This window comes from Colias philodice, chromosome 20 (genome assembly GCF_061535455.1).
Source record: "Colias philodice isolate Cphi_HAF_F1 chromosome 20, ilColPhil1 Martin Lab GWU primary, whole genome shotgun sequence".
In the NCBI taxonomy this organism is placed as follows: domain Eukaryota; kingdom Metazoa; phylum Arthropoda; class Insecta; order Lepidoptera; family Pieridae; genus Colias; species Colias philodice.
This window is the reverse complement of record NC_143105.1, coordinates 6,348,270-6,364,882: the sequence shown is the minus strand read 5'-3', so window position 1 is coordinate 6,364,882 and position 16,613 is coordinate 6,348,270. Positions and strand designations below refer to the sequence as shown.

Sequence of the window (16,613 nt, the reverse complement as noted above, 5' to 3'; positions counted from 1 at the left end):
ATGACATAGAAGACGTGAATAGTACATGCGCTCCATGGGTTTCCACCAAAAAGGCAAGAACCGCATTGGATACCTTACGAAAGTTTAAAAAAAACCAGTATCTTTGAAAAAGAAGAATTTTCTGCTCTTTATAGATTATAAAATGCTAGAGAACAACCAAATTACCTAAAGCAAAACAATACTGACTTTTTAATGCCATATTTTTTATTTTAAAATGATTTGAAATAATGTTGATTTATAATAAATAAAAACATGTTTGTGACCTCTGCAAGTTGAATTTTAATTTATTTTACCTCTCTAACTCAAAATTTATAAGAATAAACCTCAAACTCTTTATGTCGAATCAAAATCCGCCTAAGTCGAAAGCCTCCATAATTTGAAAACTCTATAACTCGAATTTTTTGGCGTCTCCCTTGATATTCGACTTATAGAGGTGCTACTGTAGTAGCTTTTAATCCGATAATGTTAATTGTGTACAATACATCTAATGGTTCATACAAGGTTCATAGAATGTTGACTTTCGTAATATTTTGACAATCTGTTTATTTTGGTAATAAAACAGTTATTGAAACCTACACGCTACATAAACAATTTATTTCTAAGTTATTTTCTAGCTTTCCACTTATATCTTTCAATTAAATACACTCGTATGCCATACTAGAACATTGTCTTTTAACGTAATCTCTTACAGAATGGGAACCATTAGAATAAAGGTCTTCGCCGGCAAGCGATCAATTTATCAGAACTGGCGTATCGCAAAAACACATAAACAAGCCGTGACCGATTGAAATCAACTCGAATTTATACCGCAGCAGATTTACTTCGGGTGTCGTGAGAAAACTGAATGTATTACGAGCGGCAGTGAGATAGGAAATGTGGGTTATCGACTGAACACGAACAGTGGTTTCATAATTTTGGCGCCACTTGACTTGCTGATGTTAATCCTTGCACAATCTATTCAAATTCTTATTTTTTGTTATACAGGGTTACTTGTAAAACACCAGCAACCTCGCAGGACAAGATAGCTAACATCATAAGTAACAACATTAGTTCTACGACCTTTGATAATTTGTTAGATTTTATTTTCATACAAAAATAAATATTCATTGTATATTGACTGCGCTATTTAAGAAACTATACAATGTTGTGAAGGAAGCTCTTCACAAGAATTGGAGATTAAGATGATAGGTACGTATAATTCCGAAGCCATGAAAATGTGACTACATAATCGCGCTTAACACAATAAAACGTTTATAATAAAGTACCTATACTATAATCCCGAAATAAATATAAACAGGATCAAAGTTTGTTTACGTTAAGAATGCTCATGTTTTATGTTACCTATATTGGTAATACAAAAGTACATCTGTAAGTGTGTCACATATTTCTTGTGAATTATTCATAAGATATAGGTGATAAGCTTGTGACCCAAATAACGCATCAGCCATTAATCTTCCTCACAGATCACATACAACTATCAAAACAGGATCCACACAAAAAGCCAATCCAGATGACACAAACAATGAAAGGATGTGGGTTTCCTTCCTTAGTATTCTTCGGATTGACCGCAGCTTCGCAAAAACCGACCAAAATAACCGCACACCGGTCGGATGCCGCATACGAGTTTTATCACAATTAGATGAAGCATGTTTCACTCTTGCTATAACTGGTTTTTCGATTCATAAACGGCCCAAACCAATATTTATCAAAACCCTCCACAATTATATTACAAACTCCACCCATAAGCATAACGATCGCATTCAATAGCGTTAAAAACTCCGAGTTAATCGAGATATTTAATATGAATAACTACAACTTAATAGCCTATAAAAAGTAGCGTCCAAAACGTAGCATAGCGTTTTACTTGTTTACTTTTAATTGTTTGTTGGCAATCAAGCAAGCGAGTCTACATCAATAATTTTTTCAATACAACGCAGACCCGTTAAACGGTTTCAAAAAAAATTCCATCGTATGCAAATAACATAGTACGTTCATAACTCTTACTCAAATCTGAAGTTTGAACCCCCACAGACTTAACTGTATAGTTAATAAAATATTAGAGAATTCCCACATAACCGTAAGAATATAAATAAAGCATGTCACAGAAATATGCAGCTCATACAAATAATCCGTTAGAGAAATGAATTAACATAAGAATCACATCATCAATGCACAAAGCTGTGAATGTGATATTGAAATATTTCTTTACCTTATTCACTTGGATTGTATTTAAAAGAATAATTGGATGGGAATTAGGTGATGCAAATTCGACCTATATCAATTATGGTAATATTGTTTACTTTATACTGATTAGTTAGTTGCATACGCGTTAAATTTAACATAATAACTTTTATTACTTCATTATCTCTAACTAGCTACTACACACTAGCTCTTTAAACCATGATGAATGGTGGTAATCCATACTCATATTATAAATGCGAAAGTAACTCTGTCTGTCTGTTACTCAATCACGCCTTAACTACTGAACCAATTTGCATGAAATTTGGTATAGAGATATTTTGATATCCGAGAAAGGACATAGGCTACTTTTTATCCCGGGAAATAGGATAGGTTTTATCCCGGAAATCCCACGGGAACGGGAACTATGCGGGTTTTTCTTTGGCTGCGCGGGCGAAGCTGCGGGTGGAAAGCTAGTTTTAAATATTTTACAGCCTTTAGTTAAAATCTTTTTCCTTTAGATACGCTAGCTAATAATTATAATAGCTAATGTGATCAATTTAACAGTCTCTAGACTTAATAAGTTCGAGTGATCCTGTTAATTATCATGTGTGTGTGACGAAAGAGCAACAAAACCATCTTAATAAAATCAACACAACACAAACAAAGGCACTAGAACAAAATTCAATATTCATATTAATAGGTGTTTACATATTTCGATCAGTAGGTAAAATTTAACCTTTATCTTCATATAGCAAAATCATATAAAATCCTTTTCAGGGAACACAGTATACTACGAAATAATATCAAACACTATTTCTTGAATAAGTCACAATATCCATCCAATACCGTGCGATAGATTAGAGAGATCTATAAATCTAAATTGCCTACCAAATAGAAGAATACTCTCGTCCTACTAACGCCAATCTTAATAATTCCAAGCGATTGTACTGATGTTGGATTGCCTTAATTCTTATCTCTAGAAAGCACTTTATTGTGGGTCGAATGTTGCTTTTATTTATATTAGATATCGCATTTTCATTAATACCACGAATTAAAATCTAATAAACTTTCGTTATAAAAGTTCATTATAGAAGAATAATTATAACTACCAAAGAGTGAGAACTAAACTTGACGACGAAAGCATATTGTTTTGAACAATCGCCATTACAAACTTTATTTGGAACGAATCTCATTGGAGAAAATATAACAAAATATCAGATCTAGGATTGCAAAATCTTACAAGTTAACCATTCAAATGCAAAGAGATCTGAATGATTTAATACAATTCATTTAAATACGCTTTCATGACACGCACCAGTACCTACAGATTACGTTTAATCACTTGCAAAAATGCTGGAACCACTTAATGCTCCGTAGAAGAGAATAATTAGCGTGTCAGACCCAGAATTTCAATTTCACTTTCATATGAATGCCAAATGGTCCAGATAAGGTACCGAGATATATAATCGAAATCAATCAATAACTGATCTTCAATTATTACTGTTGTTAGACCATTTGTAATAACAGAGTAATAAAGATGATTGTATATTTTAAACAGCCCTTTTCTTGTAGCTACGATGGTATTAAGTAAATTAAGTGTTATGCAAAAGCAAGAACTGTAATTGTTTATAACGATAAATCAAGTGCCATAGGCGTTGGACATGATATATAATCAAAACACTAAACAATCTCACGAGAACTCAATTGTAAACATTAAAACGGGTAGAATAGAAACGATAATACTAATGAACATTTAACAATGAATTAAACAACATCTGAAGTAATAAGTAAAGGTAATCTACGATAGACTTCTTAAAACAGTTAAGATTTACATCAACAAAAGACAAACTTATAATAACAATTCTAAAAACACAATTTCTTGAAACTTAGCCAAGTGTCAAAGTATGAAAATCAATAAATCCACAGCTGAATAGCGATGAAAGTATCTTGGACAATGAAGGCTTCGTCTCATGCTGTGAACAATATCCTATGGTAAATTATTTTAAACCGGACTCAGATACTTTCGCCGTCGTTAATACCGACCGATGACTTCGATAGATTACTGAAGAATGTACCGGACATACTAATAGATACTAATAGATAATGATAATATGTAATGTTACAAAATGTCTTCTAACAACGACAGGAAATGCCACGTCCCTCGGGGAACTAAACATGATGTAGGTACGTAAATGTTTTATAATATCTCAGTAATAATCGACATCCGATAATCCGATAACTTATAATGATAAATCACTACTAACAATTTTTGAAATATTTTCGATTCTATCGAAAATTATTCATAATTTATTTTTAATTGATAATTAATTGGTAACGTTTTAGATTTTCAATAACAATTGCTGACCAAACGCAATCGTTTAAAAGAAACACTATACCTACAGAAACAAACGACATCAAATTTTTCATACAAACACAAAATCAAAGCAAATGTACGCATTGTACATTACACAACGTCTATAAACAAGAACCACCCATAATCAATTTAAGCAAACCGCCAGCACATCACACAAGGCAATTATCATAACGAGAAAATTTTCATCTCGAGTGAAAGCCCGGTGATGAGTGCTGTTAAGTTTGTGTAAACAATTTGTACATTATTGAGAAAGCAGATGATACAAACGATCGCCGAGCACAACGAATAGATACCATTAACGAACGATATAGTTGTTATTATTGCTTTTTATTCGCCAGTTGCCACTCTCTTGGCCAGTCTCCTATTTGTGTAACGAGCAAGAAATGTACTTAGTGTTAATCACGATTATATTAAAATTAGGGAAGTAGTTAGCGTAATTGTATTAACTGATGATGTATGGATTCAGGCTACGGATGGAAGGATGCTAATGCGTGCTAAGGATGTGTGCTATTGATTCGTACAGTGGTGTATCAATACATCATTTAGCTATAGCTGTGCATCTTCATAGCATATCTTACTCGCTCCGCTACCTAGCTAGCGCTACATAGGTAGCGGAGCGAGCGAGTATCTACCAGTGGAAACTGTCACATAGTTTCACAGCATAGCTATTACATTTTCGTAGTATAGCTGCATAGCACATCCCTGTTAGAAAAACACCCATATGGTAAGAAAGGTTAAGGAATATAATAATGGTGACTTAAATTCGAATACCTCCTTAAACTTTCATTGGGTACCGTAATGTTCTATATACATAAAATGATAGATTTATGAACGGATTTCCGACATAGCCTTACACTTGTGAGTCACCACAACACGTGCTCCAGTCCTACGTAAGAATACTACTTAACTATTTATTAGATATAGAGACGCCCATACAAACTTTACTATTTTTGTTTGCGTTCATGAACATACTGTAGGACTTGAGAAGGCCGTCATACATTGTAAGGTGAACAAATGCATTTTATTTTTAAATATCAGCACTGGTTTTATACTTTTTAAATATTGTAGTATATCGACTGGGATTGTTTTTAGAACTACCTATAACAAAACCAACTAGGTACGGTTTTAAGTCTTTTTGAATTTGCCATTAAGGATTTATGATTGTCTCTGAGGACTGAGATTAAAGCTCTACAATCTACATTATTCTTATATTCCGCTTAAAGCTACCTACAACTAATTTAGCAACCTAATTTATCTTTATATTGGGAAAATAATTTTAGTATGAAGACTTCAATAATTAACGAAGATTTTAAGAAATAAATAAGATCAACGTTACTGAATTAAATAAAATTACAACAACAAAAGGGCTATAATTTGCGATAAACTCAATTGATAGCCAGTAACACAATGCCATTTCACATCCACCGTGTTTAATGCAAATTTCAAAAGCAAAGCCATCAATATTCAATATAGAGGACAATTTAACAAAGACGCCTCTATAGCAATTACTCAGAATGATGAACAAGCAATACAAAATACGCGTCTGTTGTGTTCCGAGAAAACGTACGCTTGAGAAATTTAACGTGTTCCACACATACTGTACAAACATTACGCCGATTACGAAATTACAACTGTGAAGACTTAACTATGGCATAGTAATCGAGTGTGAGCGCAAACATAACAAGTGGGCTCTATTTGTTTTGTGCCTACAATTAGGCAATGTTGATGGCGCGACCCTACTAGACTTACAACATTAAACATTACTATTTCTAATGCAATATATTTAAACGAGATTACACTCGTTTTGTGAAATGGTTGGTTTTGTTCAATTTTCTAATTTTACTTACATATCATTTATCAATCAATGTTATTGCAGGCTTACCTGTAAACAAAAAAATAAACATTAATAATCTGCAAACTTATAAAAAATACATACGATTAACGATTAATGTTAATTACATAATACATATCCTAAATTTACCTAAAAAAATAATAAATCGTGACCCTTAATTCAGTTAAATTATTACATAACGTGCTATAAAATGAATTACAGGTCTCAACTTTACCTATGCAGTTTCCGCTGCATTGCTAAGTCTTACACCGCTACTTACAACTAACCATTCTGCCGTTTATCAAGAGAACATACTCCTTTATCAGGGAAGGAAACACAATAGGCACAATAAAACAGTTCAATATATTCTTAGAGCGATTGCCGCAAGAGCGAAAGTGTGAAATGAACTATGTAGGGCAATATTGATCCCGAGTGGTTGCGGTCTGCGTTCATAGCCACAATGCACGAACAAACAATTAATGATACCTACTTCCATAACACACGAGGAAATGCTAAGAAATGTTATAACAGAATGTATTTTAAATGAGATCAACGAGAAGGTAGGTACTGGCTGCGGTACTTTTCAGTGTGAATATTTTATGGCTTAGGGCAGAATTCGATACTTATGTATCGTTTTACTTGTCTGAAGAAAATAAAATGTTCAATAAAAAGTCAGACTTATGCAACCTTTTTCGTTTTCATATCACTAATTCGCGGAGAAGTATCGATACCATACAAAATTCTACATAACTAAGTCTGGCAAAACTAACAAGTCTCTCATAAACGAAGGCATGCAAACATTTAGCACCCGTATTAACTAAGCACGCCGTGACGTCACACACATGACACACATTGACAACTGTCGCGAAACCCGCGCCAAACCTGTCGATCATCTGGTGCCACTGCCCACATGACCACTGCAAAAACTAGCCTCCACATCTGTTCCGCACGTCGAGTTGACAATTTTACCGTGTATACTGACGGTGACCAGTGTTAGCTATACGATTTGATGCAATCACTGCGAAGTTAAGAACGATGTTCAAATGTTTATATTTTTAGGTAGGATTTTATTGTGTTTGGGACAGGTGAGAGACGTTTCTTTACGTATGATTATTTCTACATTTCTAAATAATGTGGCTTGCCATTTGTTTAAATATTTACAAAGATATATATCCTTTTTATCTCGCACGTACCAAGAGAATAACGTAAACAGGTAATGTACCTATTATAAAACTGGAACGAAAAACATACTTACAAGCTAAATATACAAGCGAGCAAATTTGAACCTTCAGAATCAATTTAACGTCGAAAGATAAACAGAATATTATAAAAGCATTTGAGGTAACCACGTTGCTATAAATATGATTGATAGCGTATCAATAACGTTTATATCTATTAAATATATTTATTATGTAAATGCAAAATAGAAAAGCGAAATATTGAAGTTATGAATAATAAAACTTGAATTTCATCAATAGTGAAAATCAACATAACATTATAATAAAAGCGATGGAATTTAAATTTAGTTTCATATTAATTACATCATAAAATGTGATAAAAACATAATATTCAGTTAGGTAGTTATTACGTCAGTCATCTGTTATTTGCATATACACTGATCATTAATTACTTAGTTTGCTTCCTCATGAGTATTTAAGATTTCTATTAAACATTCGAAGCGAGATAAACTTAACTTACTTTAACATTTTATTATCCATTCGGTAATGAATAAACAAAAATAACAGTTCCATAAAATCTGAAAATTATAAAACGTATACTTACTAATTTCCAAACTATCATTTTAGTTTATTATTATTACCAAACCTCACACCTGAACAATTTTACGGCCGTATCAAATGAAAATCACTCCAAGATAACTATTTCGATACCGGATGAATGTAGGTGTAACTAAACACCTTTACCTTCATATATATCATTGACAAACTGGAATCCCATAAAGTTAACGCGTTTCAGAAAGCCGATTTAAACACAAGAACATTAATGTTTATAGCCATTATTAATCAAAAAGAAATTAAATTGAAAAACACTGCAAATTTTTTAAACAGCTGTTTACTTGCTGCGTTAACTAGCAAACTGCATTAAGAAATCGATACTACTACCGTTAAGTAAAACTATTTGAGCTTAGACATATTAATAGCATAATATATTAAAGTTTTACGAGAAACTAGAAATGCGCTATTTTCCGCAAACATAAACATAGCAATAAAATTCATCAAAGACAAAAGTAGCCGGCAGAAATATCAAATAACTTACTAGAACATGAAGATTTGACTGTAAATTATCTATATCTAATAACCTCCTGAACATAACAAAATGAACGCACAAATTGATTTCCAGCTACGAAAATATACCGAAAGACATTTCCTTCCCAGAGAGTAATTAACATTATACGCCTTCAAATCTCATCCAAATGATGCTATCAAGAACGGCACTTAAAGAGCAAACTGATCCGACTTCCACCATATCCACTCGTGTATGGTTTGTACAATAATGGAAACCAATTAGACGTTTCACACGTTCCACAGTTTAACCGGTTTAAATGGTGTTAGCGGCTTCGAGATGTCGCTTAATGTTGTCGCTTGACACATTTATACACTGTATAATTGGAGGTTATACTTCGGCAAGGAAGTAACAATTAGATAGCCGTCAAAGTATCTGTGATCCAAACAAATGACTGTTAATAATGAAGCTAAAACGATTTCAACCTGTCGAAACATGCTAAAACCTCCAGTAATGCCAGCCTGTCCCACGAAAACAAAGGAGTCTCATCATTTTTAATCATGATATTACCACAAACGTTTCAATTGATACAGTTAAGGAACAACCACATTTAGCACGTAAAACTCGCAATAATTATAATGCATTACAATTTCCCAACGACAGCACATCGTCCGCCTGTCTAGCAGTAGCTAGATTATCTCGCTGCTATGGCTTCTCGGTTGTGTTTCATCAGCTTTTTCCTTCCGATTATTGCGGCCGAGCGGGATCAAATTAAAGCCATATCGGTATCGAGTGTGTAAACATTCATATTATGTGAATCACCTTTTTAATATTTAATCTTAGTTTATTTTGCTACTTTTCTACTTCCAAATTAGAACAGAGCAGTACATTTCATCGTTAGGCTGCTGTCAGATACAGGAATACTTATTTCACGCATAATTAAATAAAAATTGTAAGTCTCTATGCAAACTTTCAATTGATTGAAAATATCACAATCCTTGTGATTTTTAATACTTAGTTCTTGATTTTCAATTTTAATTTTCATGAATGTTATTACATTGCAAATTTTGCAACATATAAATGTATCTAATGAATCATGAAACAACTATGTAGCAAAGCACTAATTTCCCAGTATCAATTAATTTCCCTGCATCTAGTACTTTATCATTTACGCTACAGAAATTAATATAATCAGTAATGATTAAATTATAATAACGTAAAGCCGGAACAACAATATATCACAACAAACGACTGCCCCGGGCGACGATAAAACAATCTCTGCTATACAAAGTATGTGGTTAGACGAATGAATAATTTCTATTGCACAACTTTGTCGTGATTCGAAACTAAAGGCCGATGATTACCACCGTTCATTAATATCATCGGGAGAGAGTAATGGAACAATCGTTACACATATTGGAGTAATAACGATTTGGCATTTTACATTATATAAGATGATTGAAGTAGGAGCTCATTTGTATAACTTCATCTTTTCCATTAAGACCAAATTTAAGTATGCACGATTTCATCAATAAATCATATTAAATGATCATCCTTGCTAGACAATCATTCTTATTTTGTTTTTCATTTAAAACGAAATATCACATCATGAGTTGAAATTGGTACCCGCATATTCATTTAACCATAACAGTTGCCCTGTTTTCGCTCCTTCGATACTAAACAATAGATATATTGACTGCAGAGAGCAACAATAAATACTATCAAAAACTGTGAAATGTTTAAATATTTATAAAAAACACAATTTAGTTCATCCTCACACTTTAATCCCGCACTACCAAAAAACACTTATCTATCTATATTTTACGTGCATTGCAATCAATCTATTGCACCATTTTGACTTACATTTCAATTTACCATTAAAGTAAAATTACAAATGACTAACACATGCAAACGTTTAAATATCTAATGTTTATTTAAGATTGGAAGTATACAAAGGTTTGTCCTATGGGTTTGTCCAAGCTATCGAAAAATATTTTGCTTATCAACTACAACATTGAAGGCGTCGTGCCATTTCGAAATTGTATAATATCGTCACTATTTATTTATAATGTTATGAAAGACTGACTTACATAAATCACAAAGGAAAAATAATAAAACTTAGAAAAGCGAATTATGAAAGTTGATAAAAAATTATACCAAATAAAAAGCATAATTCCTAGAAAAGAAAATGGAAGCGACAAAAAGTTCACACTGATACAGTCAATCCATTTATAAACTTCAGTATCGATTTAATAATAATAATTGAATACTATGCACCTGTTATTTCTAAACTGTTCACTAATATGGCCGTGAACAGGGCCACCTGCCCTTCAAGGGCAGAAGACTCATCGGAAGGAAGTACGTGAATCCGATAATATAATTACCGTCGGTATTCGTGAATGAATACTTTAGAGGTTGTTTTTATATCGATTTGTTTTACCTTGACTTAGAAATTATCTCTAACAATGAATTACGAACAATATTCATCGAAACTTGACGATAAGGATCATAACGATAGCATCTATTGTAATGTGGCAATTTATTTTTCCTTTGAATGAAACTATAATGGAATGATAGCAATAATTCACTTAATAGCAAGAGAAACCAATAAATATTTCCACTTTGTTCTATTATGCATTATCCAATAAGATAATTGAATACTGTACGCCCTCGTACGAAGATTCTACGCTGGGGCCAAGGATACAACACACTTTATTTTACTAGGTGCGGTTGTTACTAAGTAAACAACATGAATGAAATTCTTATCCAAATAACTACACAATGAGGCTTTGTGGAGAATTTATTGTTACGAATGTTTATTGTACGGAAGACTAGAATTTGATGATATAATTTACATATTTTTTATTCTTTCGTGACAAAAACCATTTTTATCAGTTGACGTGTTATGAAATTATTATCAAGCTAAATCAGTTTTTAACGATAATTGTGGATTAGTTAACGTCTTAACGATATATTAGAATATAGAACAAAAACTGAATATTATTAGATAGGTATAATAATAACGTACATCTCAATCACATAACGCTCTCTAACTATGCATTTCGGTGAACACCCTATTACATAAACGTGGCATTAAGCACTCTCGAAGCACCATAGTTTACGTCAGATGCACCCGCGGCAGAACATACACTAATTACTGGGAAGCAACTGTAATTGCCTCCGATAATAATTACATTACAACAATACCCGAAGAAAGTCGACCGGTAGATACTGTTATTCGTATGATTAAACAGTCGAGAGATTACACATAATGTACGTAATTATAGTGACGTTTGAAATCAAATAAACCACCGTTTGGTTAACATCTTAATATCAATTACGTGTAACGACGCTGAACTTTACGATCTTGTTAGTCGAAAGCACCTACCTACTTTGATTATAGACTTTGGATTTTAATCGTAGGTTCAGTTCAATTAATCGTAACTCGTAACTGTGTTCTTGTGCATGTATTATTTTATTAAACCTGCTATAGTGCAAGGAAACTTTCTACATCTATATCGTCCACGGGACGCAATGCAATAAAGATTCAAAAATCTGATTTATAACGGTCACGTACCAAACATCTGATAAGCACGTCCCTGCGTTTTTTCTTCCACAACAAAAAACCTCTCGAAGTATCAAGTGTACAAGCAGTCCATTTAGTCCTACATGTAATAATTAGGATGTGTGATTTCAACCAAAACGTACAAAGATTCTCTGCATAGCCGTAAGACGGATAAATAACGGCATTCTCAATAAAAACTGGGTCAATGAGTTTGATTCTCGATTCTTTACGATATTAGTTCTTATCGCTACACGTACATTTTAAAAGCATCGGTAAAGTTCACTTCAAATGGAACTTGTTCAGACGTTTTAGATTAGGTATTTACATTATTAAGTCATTAACGATCTTTATTAATAAACTGAATATCAACGAACAAATATTTTTTAGACTTATTCCTATCAAACAAATTACGAAAGTACGAAAGAAAGAAGTTCTAATTAGAGTGTAGAAATTACATAACACTACATAAACATTTGAAATATTTTTTCCAGGAAGGTTATATAAATTAAAGACGAGAGAAATATCTCTAGCCTTGCAGCGATGCATAACGAGAACTGCATCCGAATAGCACTGTTATTATTCTATCAACACGTATACAACACGGATGACATAACACGCATATAGACAATGCAAGTCAGCAGACGCAAAACGGACACGCACCGGATAAGGGCCCAGACTATTGAACTCGGCCAATGGCAAAGCGGCCTGCAACCGCATCACTGATTTTAATACTCCATGTGACTCATGTTATATCACACCCACCAGAAGACAAACGACTCAAGTGTCCATCAGTGTCACGCAATTATGTAGCTTATGTCCAAACATTAACGACTATCTATCTAAGTATGTCGTATGCATTTGAAAGCCACTGCAAATACTCATACTTCACGATCTGTAATACGTACGTATAGTATGCACGTTGCAAATTATAAAAATGTTCTCCGTTTTGTAACTAAACAGGATTAGAAACCAGTTTTGAATATTGAGCCAGATATAATCGATTCAATCAATATGCACGTACCCAAGTGATTACTCTGAGAATATTTTTCATAAATGCAATTTCGCACACTGATATCCATATTGCAACCATATAATAACCACCTTATCAGATGAGCACCTTTATGAAGTGAGTAGCATAATGAAAAGTTATGTATTCCGCCAAAGAAAGTATAACTTATGATTACCATAATATCCTGAATTACGCAAGTGTGAAGTTAATAATGCAATTTATATGAAACTCATCCGTCTCGAGCAGACTACTAAAAAATCTTATTACGACCGAGCTCATTACATAGAATATGTGATATGTACAAAGGTATTAAAATAATATTTAAGAACAAAAAAACCGTAATGATCTTGATAAAGGCAACAAGGCCAAGTTGGAATATGAAGACAAAGTAAATCTTCGTGTTTTATGTTAGTGTTCCTTTATTTTTCCTTTATTTCAGAATATACGTTCCGCAATATGAACAAAGAATATCACGTTTTTTTTTTACATCATAATGTACTGGAAATATTAATTTAATATTTAATTAAATTATTTTTCTAATAGTTCTTCAAAAGTATTTACCAATTAAACAAAAAGCAAATACCCTTTGCATAAAATTATAATTGCGAAAATAATTATAAAGGAGATATATCTTAGAAAACAACAAACAAACAATAAATAATACCATACTGTTATAGACGATCATAAAGAAGGAGTGCCAGGATATTGAGAGGCGTAACCCCTCGAGCTAGAGAAAAATTACATACATTTCCATGAAATGCGTTCTTGATTCAAGAAAAATTATACAGGGTAATGGACCTACATGGAATGTTGTAGAACGATGATATTTTATATGTAGATTAAGTAAGATAATGAAATTGAACCTCAGTCACTCAGACAAGTTTACCTACTTTATTTTATTGGTTCTTGCTTTTAATTTCACAAATATCAGAAATAACACTTAGAATATATACCGATTTACATATTCTAATAATGCTTGTTAATGCTTGTATCATTCAAGATATATGAATGTCTAGTATCAAACCAGACAACTTTTACTGCATCAGTTCCTTTTATAAATCACCCAGACAAAACGTGAAAAAGACATAAATCTATAGACCGTTAACATTTAACCAAATGCCCATATATAATTTACAAGCAGATACATTGAAAAGTACTGTTAGCTTTCCACAAGAATAATAGTGCTATTTTGCTGAATTCATAGCTATAAATAATCATAATCGATTGCAGAAAGTTAACCGAGTCAAGAACAAACGGCATAATAGATACAATAATTTGGAAAATCCAAAAGTGCACGCCTCATAATTTTTTTTTAATAAATATTTATTAATTATTATTTTTGTTTATTTAATAACAATTAAACCACATCGAATCAGACCCTGAAAAATGAAAGGGTTCTATTCCTGAGCATACTCAAGCGTAAGAGAAAAAAAAAGACTCGATTAGTAAAGTATTTCGGTCGCTATCGTGTTAACAAGAAAAAGGATCCGCACATACAGACACACGGACGTCCAAGACAGAACTTTTTTAAACTGTTTTTTAACTAGTTTAATTAACAAAAATGACATCAAAAATATCATGAACGTTAAAAATAGTGTTTTTTCTTAATATTTGTGTGTATGTATTATCTTACAAGTGCAATGTATGATACATAAAGACATTTTAAGTTTGAAAAATCAGATGTTTTGCGCGAAGTGACAGTAGTACCCACCTCAACGCTTCGCTTATGAGGCGTGCAATTATATTTCTCGGTTACATCTAAATTGCGAATATTTCTTAGACGTTAGCTCGAAATGAAAAATAAGATAAAAACGGTACCGAGATTCAAATAGAAACGTCTTTAAAAATCAACAAACATCGAAGAGGCGTATTTTGAGACGTGATTAAATCTGAAGTTGACCTCGTGTCAAGTACCAAAACAGACGCGATCAGTAAAAGTGCGCTAAATAATCCGGCATTGCTTTCGATTCAAATCGAGTATGTATTAAGGAAAGTGGAAAACAATCGTGTTACTCACGATTCTCGATATTTTGTTGAGTTCGTGACGAAAAGGTCAAGGGTGTGAGAACTGCTCGTGTGATTGTTTACTTTAGGTAAACCTAGGTCAAACTCTCTAGCGATGTTTCGGAATTGAGATAACAATGTTTGTACAGTGAAATTCGCATGCGATAATGTCCCATTAACAATATGTACTTGGGCTGTGTGTCTTCCTGATAAGCAAAAATTTGGAACATGGCATACAATAACCAATCTATAGAAGGTGCTTGATATAACTACGGAACTTTGGGCTAAATTACTTTTAATATCAATTAGGAATAATTAAGAGCTGTTAATAGCCATTTAAGCGATCACAAAAGTAAGAAGTTAGAATTGCAAACAGTGAAGGCGATTGTTTATAAGATAAATTGCGAAACCCCACTCGATTGCTCCGATTTGCAATTATTGAACATTTCGACCTACTAACGTATATTTGGAACCGTCGACTCATTCTTATATTCGCAATAATTAATTTCAAATCTGTAGCTCTTTCTTTTGAATGTGATAGATGTGCGTGTCCATTTCCAAGTATTGCTTTACAAATCAACTTTCTTCCTGTTCACGAATTATTTCAATGTCATGTGTTGTAACGATTTCAATGTGTGTAAGTAAAGAGACTTGTATTTCATTACCTACATATTTTAAAACACATTTCATTTGATATCTAGCTATAATTCTTTTAAACCATATTTGCATAATTTTAGATGCTTGCGTTCGCAATTTTCCAAATTCATTCATAAGCAGTTATGAGCAGGGTTATTAACTTACCTATTATTGATTAGTGTCCAACAACCAAGTATCAGAAACTCCGTGAACAGATAAGTAACACACAAACCACTTTTTGCTCAACGTTAGCGATTCGTATTAGAAATTCAAACACACATAAGAATTATGCTTTCAATCACTGCACTTAACACTGCCGTTTCCACAGCACGAGAATCTCACACACGTTTCCTCACAGTTATCTGTTAAGACTTTAGCGTAACAGAGTGAAGCAATAACACCTTTGAATCGCAATGCGAATTTTGGCGGGTCACAAAATGCGCACGCTATTCAAAAACGACAGTTAAACCGACTTTACCGGTCGGAAACGTTCCAAATTCGTATACGGAAAGTCGAAAAAATTTGGTTAAGCAACGTCGAGATAACACACGAGTGAGCTGCGCGGGCAGCGCCAGCAAACTGAGGCGCCGTGGAGCGTGACTACTCGACGCATCTAACCGCCATGCCGTCGTGGACTTCAAACCTTAACGCTGCTAAATGCTGTATCGACTTATTCAACTTTACTGCTATGCTAGCCGATGGATCCATAAATTGGTAGGGTTATAAAGTTGCGAATAAGCTCGTGGTTACGTACATGGACAAGCTACCTGGA

General features: G+C 33.2%; 1 protein-coding gene across 1 annotated transcript in view; it reads right to left on the bottom strand.

Annotated features, from left to right (window-relative positions):
* Nucleotides 1-16,354, bottom strand: part of klar (klarsicht) — a 203,596-nt gene extending 187,242 nt beyond the window's left edge. The window contains exon 1 of the mRNA XM_089708036.1: nucleotides 16,007-16,354. The gene's annotated coding sequence lies outside the window, so the exon portion shown is untranslated. The remainder of the gene's footprint in view (nucleotides 1-16,006) is intronic.
* Nucleotides 16,355-16,613: the final 259 nt, after the last annotated feature.